The sequence below is a fragment of the Daucus carota genome, chromosome 9 (assembly GCF_001625215.2).
Source record: "Daucus carota subsp. sativus chromosome 9, DH1 v3.0, whole genome shotgun sequence".
In the NCBI taxonomy this organism is placed as follows: domain Eukaryota; kingdom Viridiplantae; phylum Streptophyta; class Magnoliopsida; order Apiales; family Apiaceae; genus Daucus; species Daucus carota.
The window spans coordinates 24,579,002-24,584,156 of record NC_030389.2 but is presented as its reverse complement, the minus strand read 5'-3'; the positions used below and the strand labels follow the sequence as shown (position 1 = coordinate 24,584,156).

At 35.2% G+C, this 5,155-nt stretch overlaps 1 pseudogene; it reads right to left on the bottom strand.

The window, feature by feature from the left end:
- Positions 1-1,859: 1,859 nt before the first annotated feature.
- LOC108192322 (probable alpha,alpha-trehalose-phosphate synthase [UDP-forming] 8) lies at positions 1,860-4,316 on the bottom strand (annotated as a pseudogene).
- Positions 4,317-5,155: the final 839 nt, after the last annotated feature.

Genomic DNA, 5,155 nt, shown 5'->3' with positions numbered 1-5,155 from the left:
CTTTATAGTCTTAATAGATTTTGGGATCTAGTTATAAGAGATAGAATGAACAAGAACTCTTCTGCTTATATAACTGTGTTTGGTTATATTACTGTGTTTGGTGTATTCTTGTTTACATTTTTCCTTGTTGTGCAGTTAAGAATGGATTCCAGTAATCAGTGAAATGGAAATTATTATCGGAAGCAAGGTCATGGGTATACAGTGTCAAAGAGTCAGGCATGTATGGTTCTGGTGTTGGTTATGGGGCACCTACATCTAGGTCACACACTCAGGTAAGAATTTTATATTAGGTTGTTTGTAATTTTGACTGGTTGAATTTTATTTCTGCTGGATTAAGATTGTAGAGTTTTAGTAGATTTTATTAATGTAGAATTGGGATTACAAAATTTTATTAGATTTGAAAACTTTTTATCATTGTTTAAACAGGTGATGGCTGATGGGCTGATGGCCTTGTTTTTGACATCTTGCTTTCCTTATGTGCTGTGTTGATATATACATTCTTTGATTCACTTTAAATTTCTCCATTGGGATTCGTGATGTGAAACTCACATGGTGGTTATTTGTCATGTGATCTAGTTACCCGAACATTTGTATTATTTGTTTGTGTAATCAAATTCCAAGTAAACCACCGAATAAGTATAGGTAATTTTAAAGTTGTATCTTCTATATAAGTCTGGCTAGTTAAGAACAAAGTAGTTTTTACTTTCTTGATTTATTGCAAAATTTTACAAGATTATATAGTAAGAATATATATCTAAAAAAGTCTTTAAAATAATACTAATTCAGTTGAATTGTTTCCTCCTTTTAAGTGTTGGCCAGTTTGTTCAACTTTGATAACTTGTTTTCCCTTATCTATTTTGTACATTATAGTTCATGTGGATTTTTAATGCATTTTTTTAATATATGTGCAGTATTTTGGTGGAGCTCCAATGACCTATTCTCAAATAAAGATTGATTAGTTAAGGGACATGTGGATCAAATTTGTGGAGGAGTATAACTTAGCGGATGAGGAGAGCAAGTCAAGTCTATTCATTTCAATTGTTTGAAACGTTTTCTTAGTATGCTTTTATTAGCTAGCTAGTAATTTATTATGAAGCATGTAGGTTCAAATTTTGTACACTTTCAAAATAAAAATATTATTTTGTAATTGATTTGTATCATTGAATGAAATTAGTTTGTCAAAATCTTATGAGAATGCTTGTGTTTGAGATGTGAACAAAAATAATAATATAATGTATAATAATAAATACAGGATAAGGGATCACATTTTAGTGATAAATGGTTTCTTTTAAAAATTATAAACGATATCACTTTTTAGACCCAAGTGGTTTGTTAGATTGAATCAAAGAGACCATCTATGCGATATATATGCTTTTATAAATGGAGTCTAATAGATCACCTTTTTAAAATATATGATTATTTATTGAAATCAAAAAGACCATTTATTTTAGATAGGTGATTAATTCTCCTTCTACCTAAGTGATCATTAATCTTTCATAGATGATATCTTATTCTAATTTAAGAAACCCCTTCAACTAAGAGGTCTCTTATCATAAGAGACCACTGACCTAGAAACCACCTTATAAGATGGTCTCTAAATGAATTTTGAGGTGGTCTCTAAACCCATATTTGTACTGAGGATTTAATATACAATATCTTTATTATGCTGGGACTGTTTTTTTAAAATATCCATTTAAAGTGGGCTATACATTTACATGTTCTGCTTTTGGCCAAATACAAATTTACAAGCATTAATACATAGTAGTAGATCTGATGCTGACTTTACAAAAAAGAACTTGCTATATTACATTTATATATGCTCCTATACCAATGTCCACGAACACTATGCTTGTCAGTTGTCAAGGAATACTTGGCGGATTTTCAGCGGAGCTTGGCTGCGTACTCGAAACATTAGCAAGCCACTGGAGTAGCTTCTGAACTTCAAAAGTATCGTCAACAAAGTACTTGGCCTTGCTAGGCTTTTGCTCCACAGTGCAGAAAAAGATTTCCGGAACAGCAGGGACCACCACAGATGAAACAATTTTCAAAGTACCGTCGTACATGTCTTCATCTAACCTGTCATCTCCAATGCAGAGGATGAAATCAGGGATCTCGCCATTGCCAACCATTGTCGCGATTACCTTTTCTGTGACCAAGCCTTTGCTTGCATCCTAAATATATTAGGTTGCTAGTTAAGTAAATTACTGTACAATGCACAGGGAAGACCGAAAGAGGGAGACGAGAGACATATACCTGTTGTTTAACCTCAACAATATTTTTTCCTTTTGCAACTACTGCAGGTTCATTAGCAATGACGTGTTTCAAATGATCCGGTAAATCCTTTGCCTACAAGGATCCAAAATCATGATCTGCATCTTGATGGTGCCAAACCAAAACACTTTCTTTGACTTCGATGGTGGAACCATCCGTGGCTTCTGCATACAGATTCATTATACGCTCCACTGCCACCTTCCACTCGAGATCCACAACCAAACTGGATTGCCATTCAGAAGTTTTCTTCCACCTGCAAACCAAAGGCAATTTAATTAGAAGTGCCACTAGAAAAGGTCTCTAAGAAGTTTTTGAAGAAAAATACCTTATGAAGTACCCGTGTTCAGTAGCTAGTCCTAGACCTTCACATGGAGCCAGCCACTCGGTTAAGGAACTTATACCTATTCCACTAACGATAAACACAATGTTCTTAGGATCATCACACACAGTCTTAATTAAGAGCAGTGACAAGTTCACTACTGAGATTTTTCTTGGTCGAGGAATGAGGAACAAGGGTGCCATCAAAGTCTAGAAATATTGCCCTCCTATTTGTCCTGTTATATGCAGGAACTATGCTTTTAGAAAATAATTTTTGAAAACCTAGGGAGAGGGCAGCAACTTTGAATGTGAAACTGAAGCCCAAACCCCAGCATTGATAATTATAGTGATCAAGACATGCTCTCGTGATGCTATGCAGGAAACTGCGAGCACAATATGCCACATCATGAGACTTAACGTAACTATAGTTCTGCTCATGTCTTAATTGCCTTAAAGAATCATCCATGGAGACCGCAGAACGCATAGCCTCAACTAAAGAACTAATATCCCATGAATTTATTTTGATTGCTCCACTCGGAGATGGAGAACATCCAACATATTTATAAATAATTAGCACACTTGTTAATCTGATTAATCCTGTTAGCAGTTCCATACGTCTCCCTTCTCACTTCCTCGATGTCTTCTCCTGAGCTTCTTTCAGGATTGATAATTTGAACAAGAACCACAATATCCCGCAAGTTTTCATACTTCCTCAATAGTTGTTCAAATGCTAAGAACTTCAGACTAATTGCCTCGAATAAGTTCATGTCGTCTACGCCAACAATTACATGCTTCCCCTTGAACTTCCCTTCAATTTCCTTGACTTTCATTGATGTAGAAGGAATATTCAGAACATTTTCAACTTTTCCCAAATGAATTCCTAAAGGCAGAATCTTGATAAACACCGTGCGACCACTATAATCCAGCCCAATTTGTCCTCGTTTGGACTCATAGTCCAGTCCCAGCATTCTACTACAACATGAGAGGAGGTGGCGAGCAAAATCGAAAGTATGAAACCCGATGAGATCGCAGTTCAACAAAATCCTCAGAATGTCTGCACTTACAGGAAGTGTTCGATAGATCTCTGCAGATGCAAGGAATGGACTTTGGAGAAAGAATCCGAGTTTGGCCCTGTAGCGCTTATTTCTCAAGAACACGAGGACCGCCATGAGGTGATAGTCATGAATCAAAATATAATTAATCTCGGGATTTGCCACTTCTAATACTTTGTTTGCTAATATTTTATTTGCAGAGATATAAGCCAGCCACAGTCCCTGATCAAATTGGTCACCATGCTTTCCGCACATTGGGAGCATGTAATGGAATATAGGCCATAGATGGTGCTTGCAGAAATCATGATAGAATTCAGAGAAGAGTTCATTCGCAAGAAAAGTGTGAACGCAATTGAAATCATCCATCAGTCTCTCAACAACCTCCTCCTGTACATTAACATCTATATCGGCATTTAGTGAACCAACATAAAAAACCATTGTATCGGGTGAAAATCCATCTTTTAGTTGCCATAGAGGTGATTCATCGTATATAAAGCTAAAGCACTCTGTTTTCCCATCCTTCTGTGCATGAAGGGGCAACATGTTTGACAAGATGATAATTGTGACAGTTGTAGATGAGGTACCATCTGAATCCACATATTTGATACAAGGATTAGTCCTGTTCAGGTCCCCGAAAGCCAAGTTTGCAAAATTCATACATGAACTTGTATTCATGTTCGATTTATTTTCAAACAAAAATATAATCTGATCTGATTATATTCTGTAAAAAGAAAACACAAGAGCTCCCCAAAGTTAGACAAGTAAATCTAATGGCTTGAAGAGAAATTACTCCACAGATAATTGAAAACAGACAAGATTATTATACTATAGGCCATGATAATTGATGATGATATACTCTATACTTATAATCACAACTTCTTGCAGATACAATTGATATATATATATATATATACACACACACACACACACACACTTATAAGGAAACATGATCAATCATGTAAACATAATCAATAGTTATGAATTCAATAATCGAATCATAAAAATTTGTAATAATATGATCATGATCACTAAATCTCAGCCGCTTAAACAAGCTAGAAAACCACTAGTTTAATATTGTACACCGGTATTTAAATAGCTGAACTAGCTGGAGGTATATCAAATATCCTAAATTATAAAATGTGTTTTCGTTGGTTAGAACTTGAGGGGGTGGGGGTCCTTTTATACACTTTCTGAGCTGCTTCCTTAGTCTAGTTGCCCTTAGTTTTCGAGTTTATTACGATTCTGCTAAAGTGATGTGAGTTTGAAAATCCTATAGATTGTGATGAAAAGCCGAGAGCATTAAAAACCAAGGTGGATTTCAGCTGTAGAGAGAATTAAAAGTCAATGTAGATTTGAGCTGTAAGACTCTCAACTAAATAGTGACGCATGTAACAGATAGAATGGGAAGAAATTTCTCATTTATTGTGTATACTTTGCACTTGAAACAAACTATTTTAATCCTCTTAAATCTAATCCATATCTATTATATACATGAGATTTTTTTCCCGTGAAAA